Raw genomic sequence first — 23025 nt, 5'->3', positions numbered from 1 at the left:
TTTAGGTTCTTCTATCGGGTCTCTAGTGAATTTTTTATTATTATAATTATCTGAAATTAACGTTCAATCATTGCTGATTAGTGGTATCCAAGGCACTCTCTCATAACACTTTTTTAAGTGTTGGACTTTCTATATGTGAAGATACAATTTGAAGTATTAAATCTGTCACCTTTTTTACTCTCCCACATTTGCCAGTGCAGCTAGAAATACCTCGACTGGCATTTTGGGAAAATAATACACGTAGATGAGCTTCATGTGGTATTATTATGGAAGGATGTGCTAAAATCACTAAAAAGGTGAACTAACTGTAGCCTCTGATATTTATCTAAGATGGAATCCTCTCAAAAATCTCTAAGCATTCCTCCATGCCCAACCGTATGTAACTCTTTGCTCTGTTCACGGTACCATTTCATGCTGATTGGCTTTTATTTGCATTGGTTCTTTTCCCTCTGTGTTATGTACTTGGGTTCTGCCTACCTTCCATAGTCAAAACACATTCATTGATTGTGGGTGCTGATTTTCTGAGTGAGATTGTCACTAATGTTTGCCAGATTTATAAATGTAAAAAAACTTGACAGATTTTATTCCAGAGCTTTTTGGGTGCAGATTAATTAAGTTCTAGAATTATTAACATGTGACTGAGAGAGAAACCTGTGCCAATTTTTAGGGAAGCCTAAAATAATTATGAGGTAAATAAGAAAAAGACATGGATGTAATTATCTTTTAACAGGTGTGTGGATCCTTACTGCCCAAGGTAAGGTACATATAGTAGGTGCTTAACAAATGACTGTAAAAGTAAAAAGATGCTGCAGTCTCTTAAGTAGGTCTTTTTTGTTGTTTTGTCTTGCCTTTCCCTTTTATAACAATACAAAAAAAGAGTTGGGATAAGTCAGAGAAGTTCATTGTGACTAATTAAGTAATTCCTAATTGTAGGGTTATGTTTAGAGCCATTGTGATGTATTTCACAATGCCAAAACCTGTAGAAGGTAGGTCTATCCTGATCTTACAGATTGTTTTGTATTATCAACGAATAAATGGAAACCCAGAGTGGCTGAAAGCTTCCCAAGAGTACAGAGCTGGTTAATGACACAACTGTGACCAGAATACGGTTCTAATTTCTATTTTAATTCTTTTTTGTTTTTGTATATGTACTTCAGTTATTTTTATTATTAACAAGGTAAATAATTCAGCCCCCATTTTAAATCATTAAAAAAGAACTACAGCCAAACACAATGATTGTGATATGATTAATGATGTGCATATACCATCCTACGGTTAATTTAAAATATATTTTTTAGATAATATGTGGGGGAAAATTGGTTCAGGCAACTTTGTACACTGGGCTTGGAGAACTCAGCCTTGTGACTGTAATATTAGTAAAGTGTCTGGGATATAATGGCTCAGATACAATTACTTATAAATTGTGATGTTTCTGTTTATTATATGTAAAGCAGATGAGCATTGCACTTCTATAAAGTTAACGTGTGTACTTGCTTAAGTTCTAAGGCTGTTAATGATAATTAAGCTAGTAGATCATATAGTAAGCCACACGAGATATATCACAAAGATCAAATTCTCTGTTCTAATATAAATGTGATGAATTCCTACATTTTTCTGTTGTTTTCCCTTCATATTTCTAACCAAGTAGAAAGAAATCCAAATGACCTAATCTATCTTAAGAATTATGTGTCTATAGATTTATTAGACTAGATATTGAAAATGCAGGATTTGGTTAAGGAAAATGTCTTTATTGCAAAAAGGGTGCTGATTATTTTAGTATAACATTTTGGAGTTTATTGTGTAAACTTTCTGTTTCTAAAAAATTCTTTGTTTTCGTTGAAAATACTAACCCTGCGACTGAACTATATAATTGAAATGTAAAATTGAACTTATTTTTAATTTGCTTTTATATACTTAAAATTGATGTCTAATATTTATATTTTCTACAAGTATATATTGTTGATATTGATCTCGTAACTAGAAGATTCAAAAGGTTTTCTACAGCTATTTGAAATTCATTTATAGCCTATGTAAAACAATAATAGTAATAATAAGCTAATGTTTACTGGGATATTTGGCTTACTGAATGCTAAGCACTATGATTAATGTTTTATGCATATTACCCATTTAACCTCAAATAATTCTATCAGAGAGTCAATATTTTTGTCCCCTTTCATAGTTGAAATTAGTCAAGTATTAAGCAGGTCTGATAACTTGTTTAAGGGCATGTAGTCAAATTTTGAATGCATGCCTATCTGACTTCAGAGTCCAAGTTCTTAATTTCTTTGCCATGCCATACTTTTAACAAAGCTGCTTGAATCAGTATCTTATCCCCTTCCCATCCATGAGTTGATGACTCGTGTGCATACATTTTTTTTGCTTGTAACATATAGTTGAACTATTGAGACAAAACCTCTCAGAGGTTCTTCAGCCTCTGGTGTGCCTCACCTTTTGTTCCCAAATTTAACCACTAGATAGCACTGTTTTCCTAGTCTGAGGTTTGGATTATGAGAATAATCTAGAATTAATTATGACCACTTTTTATTTCTTTTAATAAACTCAGTATTAAAATATTTATATTAATTTTAATAAACCTATGCTCTGTTAGAAATATTATAGAAGACTTGGGTAAAAAATATATATCCACAGCCCAAATTTAAGTTTATTAGCTACAATTTTAATTTTTTATTGTCTGTTTATCTTTTGCTGTCTGTGCCTTCTTAAATCATAACTATAGTCTCAGACTTCTTAGGTTTCTTTTTATAACAGAGAAAGTATCTTTTCTTTCAGAATAAAAATAATTCTGCTAAAGTATCCCCCTGAATGTTGGGGCTAAAATGTCCCTGTATGTATTTTAGCAAACTGACCTCAAGCATTCTAACTCCAATGGGCTTTAGAAGCATAGACATCTCATGCACTGAATTATCCAGCCCTGTGCTGTGCTCCAAACCTCTACTAAAAACACTCTTGTTACAAGTTTTACCTATTATCTTTTGCTTTGGCTATAAAGGCACAGGCAGAAATTAAGTATGTTCTATATTTTTATTTATTCAGCAAAATGTAGTAAGCTGTTGCTAGGCACTTAAGATTTATAGATACTCTCCAGGAATGTGCTATCTAGTTGAAAGACAGACTAGTAATAATTGCCCTACTTTTGGTAAATGACAGGTTAGAAGTAACACAAAAAGTTTTGGTAAGACCAGGAAGTCAGAAAGACTGATCCAGGCATTTTGAGGACAGTTTAGAGCTGGCTTCTAGAAGGACCTGAAATCCAAGCTGAGACTTGAAGGATGAGTAGAAATGAGGCCAAAACCCAAGGGCAGAGTGACCTAGCAGCAGCAGGAATAGCATGTATGCAGTTTTTCAGGAAGTCTTTTGAACCACAGTCTGAACCTTATAGAATTGTACACTGTAGTAACACCCTAGTCTTCCCATTTTGTAATGCACATTGTCCTGAAGATGTTTTTATTTGATCTCTGTCACACTACTCATGAGTTTCATTATGGCGGAAACAAGGCATAAAGGAGCATATCTGTCTTGTTGACTGCTGTAACCCCAATGCTTACCTGGATTCGTATCCGGCACATAAGTGTTTATAAGAATGTGTTGAATGAACAGACATGTTTATGTTTATACTTGAATGAAACTATTAGTATATGTTAAGGAGAAAAGTCAAATCTCTTAATGTTACCCAAATAAGTGGAATTTGATATGTCAGTTGCTAAAATTCCAGCTGTGAACACAGTTAACCACTTCCCATCTCCTCCCTTAAAGTTATCTATCATCAAAAGGAGATATTTGCTTGTTTGGTCTATGCATAGCTTCAAAGAATTGTTGGATCAGATGTGAGGGAGGGGAGATTCAGTCTTGATTGGGTTACTCGCTTCTTAGAAGTGGAGGGCCACTTATTAAATATCTTTCCCTTAGTCAAGGAAAGTGTGGCAACATTAAAACAAAAGAACGTATTTGTTGAATACAGGGCATTATCTGTTTTCTTTATTCAACACAGTCCAAACCTAAAGACTTTCTGTAGTCTCCAGAAAATAGTGAAGTCTCCTCTTTTAAGTCAACATAATTAAAATGTTTATTAATATATTTTAATTAAGATGATACTGTGGTGTTTAAGTATTAATAAATCAGCTGGCCTAGTTGAAAATAAAGTACCAGATGGGGAAGAAGCATATTGCGAGTCTGACACAGGTCAAGAAATTTGGACTGTTGAGGTTTTTGAGCATGAAAATGGCAGGTCCCCATAGTTTATATGGAACTAAAGTGTAAGTGGGAGGGAGGAATTGAAAGGACTTCATGGCAGCCTCTATGCCAGCATCAATCAGCTGCTAGGGCTGGGGGAAAAAGTCAAAGAGGGGAAGAAAAAAAATCAGAAAGGAAAAAAGCCCAGCCTAGAGCTGTAGGTTAAGACACCCTCACAGAGAATTGCTAATACTTCATAAGCAAGTTAATTATCTAAAGGACAGTCTTTAAAACAAGAGAATAGCAAGGTAAGGACTGGACTTTAGGAATGGACTCAGGTGAGTAATGAAGTGAAGGAGAAGCAGAAAAGAAATCAAGAAGTTGGGAGGAATGACACACGGCAGTGGAGCCTATAAAGTGAAGGTTGAAAGAAGACTTTGATTTTCTCATTTCTTTTTTTTTTCTTGATTGTTTTCTTTATAATCTCTGGTATACCACTGAGTGACTAGTGTTTTTCTTCTCTTCCCCTGTAAACTCTCTGTAAAACTTTTGTGACAAAGGTTCCACGTATATGAATGTTGAGCCACACCTTACACTGCATCTGCCTGCAGTTTGTTTATATCCTCATTAGGTGGTTCTCTTTTCATAAGTAGTACAGTGGGATTTTTTTCCAGTTAAATGGATAGAGAGTAATCAGAAAGAATTCTATAAACTATACGCAATTAAAACCCCTAATGATAAAACTATTTAACTGTGACAAAATAAGATAAAACATAATCAAAATTTTAGGCAAACAAGTATTATGCATTTTTAGAGAGCATCCATAACCTAAACAAAATCTTGCTATATTATCTTTACACTAAATCAATTCTTAATAGCCTTAATTTGGATTTGATTATCTATTTTTACTCATCCACTTATATATGGCACTTTGAGAGATTTTTATAGAAATAAGATTGTATTGCCTCCAGGCACAGCTGCTCTGCCACTCCAAGATTTGAAGTCAGAGTTAAATGTGAAGCTGGTTAGATATCTTTGAATTAGCATATTTTTCTAAGGGAGGCACACAGACAGGCTTTGTTGTTGATATATCAAAACTTCATATATAGCCACTCCTCCGCCATCCCCAATCCACTCAGTCTTGGGTCACCTTGTTTCTTGATCTGCCGTTTCTCAAACAGCAAATGGACACAAGAACAGAAAGCCAAACACCGCATGTTCACACTCATAAATGGGTGTTGAACAATGAGAACACATGGACACAGGGAGGGGGACATCACACACTGGGGTCTGTTGAGGGGTGGGGGCTAGGGAAGGGATAGCAGGGGGTGAGGAGGTTGGGGAGGGATAACATTAGGAGAAATACCTAATGTAGGTGACAGGGGGATGGAGGCAGCAAACCACCATGGCATGTGTTTACCTATGTAACAATCCTGCAAGATCTGCACATGTACCCCAGAACTTATAATTAAAAAGAAAAAACAGCAAGAGTTTGTCTTGAGGGAGAATTAGGAGATTTCTGAGGTTTCCATTGGTGTCTACTGAGCACTAACTGCCTTAAGTCTTCTTTAGAAACAATGAGGACAACACTAATGCAGTCCTCCTCTAGAGAACGTTATCTATCCAAGTAGGAAATATTGACAACTCCCATTTTCATTTATTTTAAAGTAGAAGGAGGATAAGGAACAATATAGTAAAATTATGTGATTTTCTAAATATCATTGGCCTATTTTCTTGAGAGTATTTTTTGTTCTTTTTCTGATGAACTTGTGCCGCCAAATAACCTAAGAAAGGGAGCTATTAAAATACTAATTGTTTCTGACACCCTTACACTTGGGCTTTCAAGCAGAATCAAATGCTACCTGTAGCTGTCAAAAGACTTAAATATTTTTTAAGGAGATTTTTCTAGGCCAGGAATGTAAAATAATTTGGATGATTTCACAATTTATTCAAACATCAGTCTCTTATATTTACTATGTAGTCAAGCAAAAGGCAGGACGGACTCAGCAGGGCTCCTGCCTAGGTAAGGATGCCCTGTGGGTAGACAGGAAAGGCTTTTCTTATCTAATTTATAGTCAGGGCAGGACAACCTTTTGGCATAGTCATTATCAAACAGACTCTTAAGCATGAACAGGCTAGAAAAGTCTCAAGAAGTGAAGACTTCAAGTTGTTTTAAAAGGACATTTATGCAAGAAATAGCAAATGTCTTTCATTTAATGAGCATTCACAAATGTATGCTGAAGGCTGGAATAAATTTAGTGGAAAGGAGATAAAGAACTGTATTGTATAAGGAAAGTAATGTCCTTGACTTCCCTGAAATGGTTGTTATGATTAATATGTCTCTTGTTCTGCTTGTGTTCCATAGTGGACTGTAATTATTATGATCTTTTAAAATTGTTTGCCCATTCTGAATCTCTCCCTTTTCTTGTAGCAGAAGTTCAGAGTCTAAGTTTATAAGGAATCAATGGACAGACTTTAGACGCTTCTTGAACTCTGTACTTTTGTTTTCAATTTTGTGTTTGGACTTAAAAAAAGCAAACAAAAACTGGTGAAAGGATCAGTTGATTTCATCAAATTTTTCCTAAAATAGAAATCCCTTTTAAAAGAGGATTAGAGAATTACTGATTTTGTTGTTTGATTCGTTACACATTGTCTGTTTCTATGTGTTATGTAATTTTGCATTACTCAAAAGGCAAGCCATTTCTAGTATATTAATAATTGTTTGCCATTTGAGAACTAAACTTTCATGGACATGTGAAATGGTTGGCAGATCTACAGTTATAGAGACAAATAAATTGTGTAGCCTAAACAGTTACAATCCAATGAAGTGGTGGTGCTACTGTGGAGGTTCACTGAGCATACAGAGGAAATGACATCATCTGTACCTGGGATAGTCTTGGTCTTACTGGATCTCCCAGGCTAGAAGGCATGCAGGGCTCATCTGGGTCGTAAAACTTGGAAGGGGAGCAAGGAAGAGAAAGAGGAGCCAGAGGAGGAGCATTCTCCCCTCGGAGCCACCAGTGACACAGAGATGGGAAAGAAAAGTCACCAAAGCCACATGTTTAGAAAGACCACGTACAAAAAGGATGGATGAGCACCCAAGCACAGATGGGATTGAAGAGCTCAGGTATCACTGCTTATCTTGGGAAATACAGTTTTGGTAGAAACAGAAGCCAGGTAGCCTTGTTTGGAGGAGGAGTGGAACTTTTTTTTTGAAAGCCCAGATATTAAAAAAAAGAAAAAGTAGGGAAATAGCTGCACCAAATGGCTTGTGATTTAATGAGCATATTATGTTTCTTTGCCATTCATATCACAAAGGCTTTACTGTCTTTGTATTCTGAAAGGAAGGATTAATAGCTCTGGAGGTGTGGGGCTAAGACTTAGGGGAACAGTAACTTAGGTTCCCAGGGAATGGGATGTGAGAGCATAGGTGCAGAGCACCTGGACAGTTACAAAGGAAGGATGTTTGAATAGAAGTGGATGTTTGAATAGAAGTGGATGCAGACAGTAAGTAAGGGAGAATTCGGAACTCCCACCTGATAACACCTGTTTTCTCTGATAATTAGGAGATCAGGTCTCTTCCTGAAAGTCATAGTCTCTGGCTAGGGGAAGGAGGCAAGGTCAGTGGGTGATAACACATCTCCTCTAGGGAATGTCAGAGGAAAGTGATTAGAAAAAGCACAAAGTGATTTTTACATTAATGGCCTAGTTGCAGAGGGAGATGATTACTTGTGTAGTGATAGTATAGTGTGTGAAGTCCCTGGGAAGAAAAGTGGCCGAAGTGCCTCGCAGGTCCTGTGAAAAAGGGCAGATGGTCCCCAGTAGCCTCAAGCTTCTAAAAAGTAATCTCCAAGTGTGACCACAGTGCTCAGTTAGGCAGTAGGCAGACTGAGTATGCTGTACAGCACCAGCCAAGCAGAGTCATCAGATTTTCTTTTTTTTTTTTTTAAGCCAACCCTGCTTTGCTTCTGATATCTGACGAGATCAGGCACATTGAGTCATCAGATTTTCTGAAAGGATAAGATACTTTGTGTTTTAAAAAGTGTAGCAGTTACAGGAAAATAATGAAAACTCTTTTGGAACATAACAATGTGTGGTTTGTTTTTGCTGTTGTATTCCATCTGTAGAAGACATTATGGCAGGGATGGGGGACCCTACTGCAGCTGAGTATCTTCCAGGCATGTGCCAACTGTATTATGTGTCTGAAATCTTTTCTAAGAAAACAACACTTGATATTTATTTATAAGATACCATTGGATTTATGTTTTATTTTCCCTCCTTAAAGGTCAGTTCAAAGTAGCCACATATATGGAAACCACCTTTTGAAATTGCTGTCAGTATTACAAATAAATAATTTGCAAAATGCCTGACACATAGTAGGTACTTTAAAAAAAAAAAAAACAGCAGAAGTTGTTCTTATTCAGTGACTATTTGTGAAAGCATAAAACTAACCAGATTTTCAAATACTGTTTCTACAAGTGAATGGTCTGGCAGAGCAGTTTGTCCTTGAAAAACAGTTCGGAGTCAGGTTTTGGGTTTGGAGTCAAACAAGTCTCGGTTTAAATTCTTGACTTACTATCAGGGTGATCGTGGTGGGTTATTTGTCTTTAAATTTTCTTTTCCTCAGCTATAAGCAGAGAAATTACACTATGTTTCATAGGCTGTTAGGAAGACTAAATGAAAATGTGTGGAAGTTCCTAGATTTGTGATGTAGAGTCTAGAATTGAGTAGCTTCTCAGTAAACTTAAAATCTGCGGGCACCTTCTCGTTCCTTCGCCTCTTCACTTTCCCTCTATGATACATTTGCCAATAGAAAGTTATTGCAAATCCTTCAAGGAGAATGGTACATAGAATGGTTTTAGTAATTAGAGACATGGAAATTTATTTTCTTACCATGAATATTTCTTGGACTGTACTTAAAATACATGAAGTAATATCAACTATTTTAGCAGAAAAAATGTTGAAAATTAAGACTATAGAGAATTTTGTTTTTAAAATAGAATAATAAAGATATTTTTACCTCCTTTTCTCCTTGGGAATCACCACAAAGCCACCAAGAGAAAGAGTCACAAAAACAGTTTCCAGCTCTTGTGACATCAAGGTGCCTTTAATCTGAAACAACAATATATAGAGACAGGAAGGATGGAGAGGATGATGATGCAAGGAGAAAGCCGGAACCCAGATGTGTTATTTTCCTAGGGCTACCATAGCAAATTATCACAAATTGGAAGGCTGAAAACAACAAATTTATTTCTCTCACAGGTCTGGAGGCTAGAAGTCTGAAATAAGATGTTGGCAAGACTGGTTCCTTCTGGTGGTTCTGGGGGAGAATCTGCCTCATGCTTCTTTCCTAGCCTCTGGGGCTGCCAGGGGTCCTTGGTGTTCCCTGGTTTATAGCTGCATCACCCCAGTGTGTGTCTCCATCATCACATGGTGTTCTCTCCATGTGTCCTTTAACTTGTCACATGGCCGCCTTACAGGGACACCTGTCATTGGATTAGGACTCAACCTAATCTAATATGACCCTGAGTTTACTTGATAACATCTGCAAAGGTCCTATTTCCAAATACAGTTGATATTCACAGGTACTAGGGATTCGGACTTCAGCATATCTTTTTGAGGAGACACAGTTCAACCCATGACACCACGGGTCCCCGGTGAGAAATGGACTGATCCATCCCTCCCAAGCATCTGAGGAGGGCTCAGGAATTCTGGTGCCGGGAACCACTGACAGAACAAGTGAGCCATAGAGCTGAAAATAGGACTGTAAAGGGGGCAGTTTAGCACCATCTAGACAGTCTGACTCCGAAGTCCAGAATTTTGACAATTATGCTGTACTGCCTCAACTCACTTCCCTTTCTCCCATCCTTCCAGGAGATCAGAGATTTATCGTTTGGAAAAATTGAGCTCAAGAATCTAGAATGGGAATATGAAGCAGGAGCGAGGTGTTCCACTGCAGTCAGGGATTATGTAAACACAGGAGAAAAAAGTGGAAATGAATGGAAAAAGCCTCTTCTGACTCCCTTCTGCCACTTAGTTCTTTGCATACAGAAGCCAAGCTTATGCTCCAAGCAGATGACAGAATATATATCTGGAGATGATGAACAGTCTAGAGAATAGGCTTTCTGATTCTGGTCTGCTTCTCCCCATAGTACTAGCTCAGAGCAAGAAAATTACACAGAGAAACCCATTAGTTGACCAACCTACTTATTCACACAAAAATGTTTACTCTTAAATATTAATTTGGGCCAGGGATTCATTAGCTAACATTTGAGGAAAACATTTAACATGGAGAAAAAAGGAAAAGCAAAGGAGCTCTTAATAAAAAGAGAAAATATGAAGAACAAAAGAAAAATTTAAAGCAAAACACCATAATTATAATTTCAGAGATATGAAATACAATTTGTGTGTGTATATGTGTGTGTGTGGGGGGGGGGGGGAGAGAGAGAGATAGGGTTTCTCTCTGTTGCCTACGCTGAAGTGCAGAGGCATGATCATAACTCACTGCAGCCTTGATCTCCCAGACTCAAGCCATCCTTCCATGACAGCCTCCCAAGTAGCTGGGACTACAGGCATATACCACCATGCCCAGCTAATTTTATTTTTTTTCTTAGTGTGTGTGTGAAGATAGAGTCTCACTGTGTTGCCCAGGATGGCCTCGGACTTCTGAATTCAAGCAATTCTCCTGCCTCAGCCTCCCAAAGTGCTGTGATTTGGGTATGAGCCACCATGCCCAGCCTAAAAGACTATTTCAATGATGAAAAGAATAGGATGCATAGGTACACATATGTGTGTGTGCGCACATATATGTATATACATATGTACACACATATATATACGTATATGTGTACCTATGCATATGTATATACACTTATATGTATATTTATACACATATATAAAGATTATGTATGAAGAAGAATTAGGAAACAAGGATCTCTTGGATATGAAAAATAAGGTAGCAGAAAAAAATTAGTACAATATTGAAAAAGCATAAAGATAGAGGGTTCTAGGAGAATTTTGTTGTCTATTTTGTGCTGTTTTAACAGATTATACAGACTGGGTAACTTATGAACAGAATTTATTGGCTGCTGAGAAGTTCAAGATTGAGGGTCTGGCATCTGGCGAGGGCCTTCTTACTGCATCTTCCCATGGTGGATGGGCTAAGGGAGACAGAACAGGGCTGGACTCATCATCCTTTGTAAGGAACCTATTCCCGCAATAGTGTCATCAATCCATAATTAAGGCAGACCTCTCTTGGCCTAATTCTCTTTTAAAGTTCTCACATCATATTACTATTGCAATGGCAATTAAATTTCAACATGAGCTTGGGAGGGGACAGCCATTCAAACCATAGCAGGGAAGATCAGGGGAAAATGTAAAACTTACAGATAATCTGAATGACTATGTGTGCAATCATATTAAAAGGCTTTGTGGACAATTTTGGAAAGCTTTAATGATAGACACTTTAAAAAAAAAGGCAATTATTAATTTTGGAAAAAAAGAAAAGTGACATATGATTATGGTACACTACTTGACATAGTCCTAGATACTATTTTACTTAGCCATAACAACAGAAACACTGTAACCAGCCTTCAAAATAGTGCCCAATGATCTCTGCCTCCTTGTTTTCACACCTTTATATAATCCACTCCTCCCCAAACATTGTTCCAATTAAGCATGGCAGAAATGCTATTATCCCACTAACAAGCTTAGATTATAAAATATGCCAAAGCTTTCATCTTGGGTGTTCTGTTCTCTCCCCCTCTCCTTTGGCTATGGGGGATGCCATGTTGTGAGCAGCCCTTTGGAGAGACTCAAGTTGTGAGGAACTGGAGCTTCCATCTAGCAGCTGTATGAGCTTCTAAGTTTATCGCTATTAAGATATAACCAGAGCTGAAATCTCTTTTTTCATTTAGTTATCTATCTACTTTTCTCCTAAAATTTACTGGTTGTACTTTAATTTTGCATTATTCCTCTTCTCTTTCTCTCTTCCAATATTGTATATGAACCTAAAGGGGAATTTTCTCTGTTCTGACTCTCAGCTTATCATTCTTTATGTGATCCTGAAACTAAAGTGCTCTTCCATGTGCATTCCTAAGGAGTGATAAGGATGATAGGAGTCAATAATGGTAGTGCTGCTAGCTCAGGATAATAAATGTGCTTTTGCATATAAAATGAACACCCTTCCAACCTTTTCTTTTGTGTTCTATAGATAACATTAGCCAGTGATTTTACAGCACATTTATGGATTATTTTCTTCCCTCATCATTCTTAATGTGTAAAAAAAAAAAATGATAAAAATGAACAATAGAGAAAAATCAAGTACCATTCTACTTTTTTTTTTGCTTTTTAGAGCAAAGGTACCCTTGTGGTAGTGTATAAAAACTTGGTAGATAATCTGTATCCACTGACTCCTTTGTAAGCAAGAGGGTGAGATGAAATTAGCATTTTGAAACACTGATGTTAGTTATAATCATTGGCTTTTTTGTAAAGAAGTGGTTTTTCATATATTGCACTGATCTCATGAAAGCCAGGAATGTAGGTGGTGTAGCTGGAACTGTTTGTGGTTTGGGGGAGGAATAGTGGTATGATGACTTGTTATTTAGCCTAGGTAAAGAGATAAATACTAAATATTTCCTGCTTTAAAAAGGTCTATAAATTTTTTGAAGCAAGCATTGACATGCATTAAGAATGCTGTAATGTCTCATTTATTCCCAAGAAAATTAGAAATTATTAGTGTTAGCCATGATGTACATTATTGTGATGTGACAGCATTTGGCTTAAACAGTTTTACCATTTATTAGCACTAATATTAGAATAAATGATAATGATCATTAAGTGCTATGTACATGATCATTTAAGTAATCATGCTTGCAATCTCCTACTATTAGTCAAACCTCTTTGGGTTAATTAGAGGAGCTGTCTTATTCCAATTTCTAGAAGAATAATGAAACAAAGGAACATGGAAATATAACAAAGAAAACAAGAAAGCATCACTCATTTACCTCATATTTTGACTTTATTTACCCTCACCTAGTTCGTATTGCAACCAACCTTAAGGTTAAAAAAAAAATCTGACAACATTTTTTATTTTGAGATATAATTAGGCCTATAAAATTATATTTCCATATTTTTCCATTAAAAAATGTATGCAGCAGAACAATGCCAATATGATAAGCAAATAACAACAAAGTCCACATTTACCAACATATTTACGCTGAAAGATGAACCAGTAAATGCTGTTGGATTTAGCGTTTAAAAATGTTAAAACATCTTGTTGTATTTTAGCTGTGACAAGCCAGTCACTCAGAATCTGTATATATAACTTCAAGGCTACAAATATGAGACAACTAAGAAACGTTTGTTATCAGTTCTTTTATTACTCATATCTTTGTTAATACAGTTACTCTGAGGAGTTTTTAAGTTGATATTTGATAAACCATGAACAGAGTTTTATTAAATCCAAAGTGCTATTTTATCACTCGATGGAAAGTGTATTTCATAACTTTTTCTTAGTCTTTCCCATGTACTAAAGGAGGGAAAATATAAAGAAAAAGATCCTTTAAAATTCTTTGTGATCTGTTATTAGGCAGCTTCTCAAATGAGAGTGATGATGATATACTCCATTTTTTAATATGCCAGAAGAAATAAGTGAAAGGCATAGTGCATTAAGGCAAATCTCTCATACTCTTATAAGGCAGAGAAGAGTCCTGCCTAAGATAGCTCCCAGGACCTGTTTCTACACTTGCAGCCTTTAACAGTAGCATCCTCTCTAATAAATCTCAAGACTTTTATCACTTTTTGTTTTTTTGTTTTTTGAGATGGAGACTCGCACTGTTGCCTGGGCTGGAATGCAGTGGCGCGATCTCAGCTCACTGCAACCTCTGTCTCCCAGGTTCAAGCAAATTCTCCTTGCTTCAGCCTCCCAAGTAGCTGAGATTACAGGTATGCACCACCACAACCAGCTAATACTGTGTTGGCCAAGCTGGTCTTGAACTCCTGACCTTGTGATCCTCCAGCCTCAGCCTCCCGAAGTGCTGCGATTACAGGTGTGAGCCACCATGCCAGGCCACTTTCATCACTTTTTATTTATATTTTATTTATTTGAGACAGAGTTTTGCTCTTATTGCCCAAGCTAGAGTGCAATGGCACTATCTCAGCTCACTGCAACCTCTGCCTCTTGAGTTCAAATGATTCTCCTGTCTCAGCCTCCAGAGTAGTTGGGATTAGAGGCATGCACCACCACAGCCGCCTAATTTTGTATTTTTAGTAGAGATGGGGTTTCTCCATGTTGATCAGGCTGGTCTCTAACTCCCAACCTCAGGTGATCCACCCGCCTCGGCCTCCCAAAGTGCTGGGATTATAGGCGTGAGCCACTGCACTGGCATCATCATTTTTTAAACACTGGTCTCTCTCTGCTACTCACTTACTGGAAGCTGAATACCACCTATTACTCTTCATTCTGTTAACCAACTTTCTCTTTATTTACTGATGCCTGTTCCCTTCCCTGGCTTAAATATAAGAAGTCTTGATCTGCTCAGGGTGAGAAAGAAATATAGTGATGAGATGAAATAATAAAAGTCAGTAACTCTTGTTGTAGAAATGTGATATTTCCAGAAATTAACTCTGTGTCTTCTACATATTGTTTTAATAACCAGAAAAGGGGTTTTGAGAAAAATTTTTAAAATTACGTTGTGATTAGTTTTCATATCCTGCTGTGAACACTCTCCTTGTGGTAGTTTCTGTGCCCCTGGGCCCACCCTTATGTGTTTTTCAAAGTTTGCTTTTTTGTACTGTAGGCCCATATGGTTCATCACATGCTCTTCTAAACAGATCTCCAGTTCTATCTATAACCTCTTTGTATTTTTGCACTAAGATCTTCTTTAACCATGTTAAAAAGGTATTTTTCTTTCAAAAACTGCTAAGTACTACTTCAAAATCAGAACTAAAAGACTATAACTGGTCCAGGTGTGGTGTCTCATGCCTGTCACCCCAGCACTTTGGGAGGCCAAGGCAGGAGGATAGCTTAAGCTCAGGGGTTCGAGACCAGACTGGGCAACATAGTGAGATTCTGTTTCTACCAAAAAAAAAAAAAAAACTTTCAAAATTAGCCAGGTCTCATGGCATAAACCCATGGTCTCAACTACTGAGGAGGCTGAGGTAGGAGGATCACTCAAGCTCAAGAGGTTGAGGCTGCAGTGAGCCGTGATCCCACCAGTGTACTCAAGCCTGGGGGACAGAGCAAGACCCTGTCTCCTAAAAAAAAAGAGAGAGAGAAATGGACAAAATTCTTGCCTCTGTGAAACCTCCTCTTCACTAAATTGCTTTACATTGTGTATTGCATTGATTTAGGAGGTTTTGTTTTATTGTGTTTAAATTTCTCATGTACTCCCTAGCCTCTTCCTTCATTTTAAATGTAAACTTTATATGGTAGAATCACATACATATGGAAAGGTAAACAATCCTAAGTATATTGCTTGATGAATGTTGATTACATAAGCTTGCCTGTATAACCAGAGCCCAGATCAAGAAACAGAATTTAATTAAAAACACAGTAGCCTCGTGGCCAGTCATTACCTCACAATCCACATATGTCCTGACTGTAAGCATAAACTAGCTTTACCTTGTTCTTTCCAAAAATAGAATTGTACACTTTGTATCCTTGTTGTTATATGAAGCTGTAATTCATTTATTCTTACTATTGTTTAGTATTCCACTACAAGGGCATATCACAACTTATTTTTCCTTTTATCAGTGGATATTTTTGTTGTATCTAGATTTTGATTATTACAAATAACATGGCTAATAATGTTCTTATTGTGTATGTCTTTTGCTTCCATCAGACTTACACTTAGGAGTGTTTGTTGGATATGCATATATTCAGCTTTGGAAAATATTGTCCAACAGTTTTCCAAAATAGTTGTACTAGTTTATACTTCCATCAGCCAGGTAAAAGAGTTTCAGTAATTCCAGTAGGGTGTCTCATTGTGGTTTTGATTTGCATTTCTTCTATGAGTGATATGAGTACCTTTTCATAGGCTTATTTGCTTTTGTGGATATCCTGTTATATGAAGTGCTTATTCAAGTCTTCCCTCTATGTTATTTCTCTGTTAGGATAAATTATTATCACTACTGTTTGTGATGATTTTTCAATGCTGCCATTGAGTAGGTTTTATTTGCCCATTTTTCCATTAGCTTACCAGCATTTTTCATGTTGAGAATAAATAGATTTTGATGCAATTTTATCATAACACATGTCAAACTGCCAGTTTTATTATGAATATTGTCCTTGTAGCATGTACTCTTTTAACAGTGTTTCAATGGCTGCATAGCATAGCTGGGCAGTAAAGATGGCCCATATTAACTAGTTTTTCTACGGTTTGACTTTTACATGTTTTTAATTTTTTTTTTACCATTATATATAGCACTGTTTCTTCAGGATAATTCAAGAGATATGAACAATTTTAAAGCTTTTTATACATATTGCCTCACTGGACTGGGTGAAGTGAAGGGATAATACTAAATTATACTCCAGCAGCCTATACACATGTTCATTCATCAAATCCTCAATAACACTAGATGTGTTTCAGAATTTTTACTATTGACAAAATGGTGTCTTATTGTTTTTCATTTTTCTTTAGCTGTAAAATTGCATATATTTTCATCCTTTATTTACAACTGATAAAATTAAGTGAGCAAAGGAACCAGAAATAGGGTAGGAGGGAGAACCTTCTCTGTATTTCTTGGCAAACTATGTCATTCTTAAGGAAAAATCAGAAACTTTAATATTATTATTTTCTCTGTCTTATTTCTCCATTAGGATAAATTATTATCATTACTGTTTGTGATAATTTTTCAGTATACCACTGAGTAGGTTTTATTTGTACATTTTTATCATTAATCATAATAAATAGTATTAACTCTGAGGTACTAGAGTAATGGGTTGGAAATAGGTGAGTGGAAATCAGAGACAGACCTAAATCCCAGGGGCAAGAAATAGCTGGAACCTCAGATGGGTTCACACCTCCTCCCCAAGGGTTTTGGGTAATTAGGTAGCAGCTTAATTGATCTGTAAAAATAACTGTGACTAACCTTAGTCTACATGGTGCGAGCTGAGCCAACCAATGGATTACGTTCTCTTCCAGACTATTTTAACAGCAACTTTAGCAGATTTTCCCTCCCTCCCTCCCTCCCTTCCTTCCTTCCTTCCTTTTTTCTAAATTTACCACATGAATCTATTTAAGAAAAGGTATTTCAATAGTGAAGGTGTTAGTAGATGATAATTTTTTATGTTTATATCCCGTACTTATTTCTAGGAAGAATTTGAAATGGCTTACAAAAGGAGGCACATAATAATTATGTAATTATAAGAGACAACAGATGCTGTAAGAAAAGAAAGTTGGCTCCTTAGCTTATAGCCTTGGTTCTCAAATTTCATCATGCATCAGAATCACCTGTAGTCTTGTCAAAATACAGGTTTCTGGGCTCAATCTGGAGTTACTAGTTTGGTAGGTGTATGGTAGTCATGAGAATTTGCATTTCTCAATTCCCAAATGCTGCTCATATAAGAACCACACTTTGAGAACCACAGGATCTTGATCACCTTTATCTGTTTTGAGTATTTGGAATCATCATTGATTCACACTATATTTTTTATTAGTCTTTTTGTGAGCTGTATATTTCAGTGTCTGATCATACATAGTAATAGTTATGTTTTATAAGGCTCTTTTTATGGCTATACAGTATATGATTAATTCTATATCATATCCTGTATATTATCCTGTATATTCATATGTATTCTGAACCTTGGCCACATTAGAAATACCTAGAAAGCTTTTCTAATGGCTCCAATATGGAGGCTTATCTCCACATATTCTGATTTAATTGGTCTAAGGTGGGGTCTGGACAGTGTATTTTTTTGAAACTCCCTTTGTGATTTCAGTGTGCAGGACAAAATTGTAAGCCACTGATAGGTAAAGATAAAAATAGCCCCTGTTACCAACAAGTAACAGATTGTTTCATTTGTGGGTTTTTGTTTTTGTTTTTGTTTTTTATCAATGTGCCTAGCCACTCATTCTCTTATTATAATCTGTGTGTTATGTTTTGGGTTCTTGAGCATACCATTTTGTTCTTCTCTTAATTGAACTTCATCCTGTTTTTGATGAACCATTTATCTAATCTATCAAGGCCATTTTAAATTCTGTTTCTTCTAAAGCATTTAACCCCTGCCCAACTAAGTATCATCTGCAAGTTTAATGAGCAGATTTTCAATTTCCTAATTGAGACTGTGCTCATTAATTTTTAATATTTTATAATTTTATTGCAAATTATTTCCACCATGTGGGTGATGCTACCTTGACCTTGCCCTGGCCGTGCACATTCTCTTCATTACCAGTGAACATTTATTTAGTGCTTAGAAGTTGTGTGGTATTGAAACAAGTTATGTGACTTCTAAATAATTGAAAATAAGTACCGAATCTGACACCATGTAGTTTTAACTCTAAGGAGGATATGTATATAACATAAGCTGTATGAGCAATAAAGAACATAGAAGCATTTAAACACAAAAACTAAACATTTAACGTGTAGTTCATAGGTCTGTTGGATATAATGATCTTTACTATACCTGTGTAGGAAAGAGGTTAAGAATGTGGGTTGCCACTTCACTAGCTGTGTAACCTTTTGCAAGTCACTTGCTTCTTGTGCCTCAGGTTTTTTGGTCAGTAAAACGGGATCATAATCATTCCAGCCTTGGTTTCTTGTGAGGATTAAAATCTGGTAATGCATGAATACTTCTCAGTACAACCTAGCACATAGCAAGAATTCAAGTAAATTAAAAGTCAAGTGAGAAATTGATAGTAGAAAGTATTTTAGGTTTGGTTTGACAAGACTGATAATAATCCAAGTGACAAAAGGATGATTAGTCTTGGATCTACCTTCTTCAGTGACTAATTCAGCTAACGTGGAACCTTCTATTTTAAAAACTAGAGTTTTTTTTTCTGTAAGCAAATAGTTTTGATTTTCATTCTCAGCTTGCTCTATTTATAATTGGAAAGGCTGCTTTGGCAGATCGTTGTAACTATTAAGTGGCAGAGCCGGGATACAAACTCAGAACTTCTGTCTACAAGTTGGTTACTGCTCAATGGTAGAGAGGAGGGAATAGATTGCCCCAGACATAAGCGGTGAGAGGAGTGGGAATCTATTTTAGAAAGATAAGATTCCAAAAAGAATAAAGCAGCTAGTATTTGACCACTTACTACATGTCACACACTCTTGAGTGTATTATTTGCATTGTCTCCAACTGAGGTGTAGAAAGGTTAAGTAACTTGCCCAAAATCATACAGCTGATAAATGACAGAGGCAAGAATTAAACCCAGATCTGTGACAGCAAATTCCATTCTCTAAATCACTTCAGTAAATTGCCTTTCTTTGAATGGAATCAGGAGATTACTTTTTCTGGAACAGAAGATGCACTCAAAAATATCAGAAGTAGAGAGCAGAAAGATAAGTTGGAGACAGGAGTTGTGTTTATTCCCTGACAGATTAAATGGGAAACATCAGCTGAGGGATTTCTCTTGAGTTTAGCATGTATTTAAATTAGTTAAATAGGTAGAAAGTGAAGATGTCTCAGTAGGAGGAGTCTGGAGATGGCCTAGATGAGGGTTTTAGAGATAGAGGTAGACTAGAAGGGGTGGGTTTGAAGGGTATGGAATTTACATATTTTATCTTCTTTTGTTCTTTGATTTACAAAAATAAGTAAACATCAAGGGCGATCTCTTTTAGCCCATAAAAGCTGATGCTGTTTTTGTGAGACACACATTTTTATAGCACTTTACCATTTTCCGAATGCTTTCAGGTACCATATTTTGTTTGATCTTAATATATTGCTGGCACTTTTACAATTTTGTTTCTATTATCTTAAAATATCCATAAGCATAAGAAATATATTTATAACAAATTGGATGGAAGGCACAACTATTCTGGAGTTTCTTTGTATATACTTGTTTAAATGTGTTTATTTCATTGTAAGTGACAAGTATATTTATGATCAAAAATTAAGATATAGATATTACTCAGAAAATACCAGCCATTAAGTAGTCTCATGAGAGGATCTTACCTTCTCTATCTCAAAAATCTCAGTACTGCTACTGTTTAAAAATGTTCAAAACAAAGTAGTTTTCCCCCATGCAGTAGTTTGGAGTCCCAAAAAAAATCAGTATAACAAAAACTTATATTTTTCAGACTTGTATTACTATATTATTTGGAGTCATGAAAAACTTCATACTGCATTTTGTTTGAAGTTTAGTGATTTATAAATACTCTTAATTTCATAAATTAGAATTACATAAATATCTATACTGAATTTTTTGAAAAATATTCTATTATTTGCCCTTTACTAATCAACTGGACAAACGTTAGACTTAGTCAAATTTGTCTATTTATAAAAATAATTTTTAGTGCGGAAATTATTTCTGCTTTTGTTCTTTAACCGAACTTGTTTATGTTAGCCTCGGAGCTAAATAATACAGTATGATCTGAACTATCCAGATAGTATTTAAAAACCTGGAAAGCAGAATCATTTCTGCCAAACAGTAAAATATTTGTAATTTTCATTAGTAGCTACTTACCACTAATAAAGCGTTTACTTTTAAAAATAATCTTTTATAAAATAAAAATAGATGTCTACATGTGTTACTAAGGGAGATAATTTCTGTTCAGACACTTTACATGTGTATATTCAGACATTTTATACCAAAATCAGAACTAGCTAATGTATTTCATGAAGAATTCAGTTCTCTCTTTATTCCACATTTACCCACATCTCCAGATAATTATTTAAGAAATTTGAATGATTAAATTAAATATCATTTATGCTTACATGCTAAGAGTTTTTGTGTAGACTTTTCCCATTATAGACTTTGTACTTACCCTTTTTCTAAAAGAGACTGAAGCTTTAAAATGACTACATTAGCCGGGTGCAGTGGCTCAGTTTTGTAATCCCAGCATTTTGAGAGGCCAAGGTATGGGGATTGCTTGAACCCAGGAGTTCGAGACCAGCCTGCACAACATGGCGAAACCCCATCTCTAACAAAAACACAAAAATTGACTGGGTATGATGGTGTGTGCCTGTAGTCCCAGCTACTGGCAAGGCTGAGATGGGAGGATTGCTTGAGCCTGGGAGATCGAGGCTGTAGTGAGCCTTGATGGCACCACTGGATTCCAGCCTAGGTGACAGAGCAAGACTGTGTCTCAAAAAAAAAAAAAAAAAAAAAAAAAAATTTACTACATTATTGCTTGTTGTGGTGTAATACTTATAATGTAGCTGAAGTAAAGAAAACCCTATAGGGGTCTACTTAGTTTTGAATTCCAGCTTTGCTGTTTGTATGTTGGTGGTTACTGAATCTCTTGGCACCTCAGTTGCCTTATCTAAATTATACCTACCTTAGAGAGTATTTGTGAAAACTAAATTAAACAAGCCATGCAAAGCACTATGCACTCAATAAATGTTAACTGTTATTACTGATGATAATATTTAGTTCCATAACAAGGATGTTGGCTGGTAAAGAGACTCTACTCTGGAAATAGTTGAGTTCTAAAAAATTTAGACCACTGTCATTTGCCAGGTTATACCAACTAGCCTCATTGACCTGGTGGTGTTGCCTGAATATATCCTGCTTCTTGGCTCATTAAGAAGCATTACTGGATCAGATCCATATAATGCTTTACATGACTATGAGTGGCACTGATCCAATTTATGAAGCTTGACTGCAAGAGCATTTAATGGTGGCTGAGAAAGCTTACTTTTATGTCATTTGATTAGTTTTTCCATTTTACTTGTAGTACTATTACCATACCAATTTCAAGATGTTTTAGTTTCCTGCTTTAAAAGTTTACTTCAAAAACAGTGTAATAGATATTCTTCTGTTTGATGTAAAATTATTTAGAAGACCTGCAAGGTTGTAGCTCCTAATATAAAATGCTTAGATATAGTTACTCCTTCCTTCATATAGTTACAGACATCTAGAGGTTGGTTGAATATCCAGGAGTAAGGAAGCAAGTTAATTTTTTACTGGTTGTATACATTTATACCATAGCAGCTGATTGAAGAAAAATTGGATTTGTAAATAACGCTTGTAGCAATAGAAGTAAACGCTGCCTTTTAAGGTATTTACAAATAGAAAAATCAAGTTAGGAGGATTCTAATTTAATGATTAAGTATTTTACTGGAATTTTAAAGGAATAGATCAATAATGATATTTTGTTTCAGGCTATTAATAGCCAGAACCTTGGCTCCCCAAATTAAGAAATCAGTTCTTGTTAATTAAACTTAAATATGATGGCAGAGATCTTTGTGCCGTGAAGCGAGAGCCTGATCTATGGCTATTTTGTTCCATACTTAGTATAATGCAGTACACTGTTCTCAGCCAAAGCCCTATGTTGTCTGGGCAACTCCCGTTGCCATAGCAATGAAATTCTTTTGCGGGAGCAGGGCGAATGCTAATTGTAGCCATTTGTTGTTCCTTCTGTCGATCCCTTAACTAGCACAGTTGTAGAGCAGCCAGAGACTCTGGGTGAACAGCACGCAGTGCCCCCAAAAGCATTGCTACTGAAGGCAACCGGCTGCTCTGCTTAAAAAATCATTTGAGCAGCCGACAGTGCTGACAGTGCCACTATGTGGGCAGAAGCACAGCTTGACTCAGACCCTGACAACTGTTGATCTGGGACTTAGAGGGAAAGAGAAGACTGTTTAAAACCTGTTGAGAAGGTACTGATGACATGGAGATTAATTTGACACCATTCCCTCAGAGGTAGGTGCTAGGCATATCATAACAA

General features: G+C 36.1%; 1 protein-coding gene across 2 annotated transcripts in view; it reads left to right on the top strand.

Annotated features, from left to right (window-relative positions):
* The window catches only part of DIAPH3 (diaphanous related formin 3), a 493236-nt gene that overhangs the window by 386452 nt on the left and 83759 nt on the right, over window positions 1-23025 (top strand). The window lies entirely within an intron of this gene.

Source organism: Sapajus apella, unplaced genomic scaffold (genome assembly GCF_009761245.1).
Source record: "Sapajus apella isolate SASKATOON/1434 unplaced genomic scaffold, GSC_monkey_1.0 scaffold9, whole genome shotgun sequence".
In the NCBI taxonomy this organism is placed as follows: Eukaryota; Metazoa; Chordata; class Mammalia; order Primates; family Cebidae; genus Sapajus; species Sapajus apella.
This window is presented reverse-complemented; position numbering and strand designations above follow the sequence as displayed.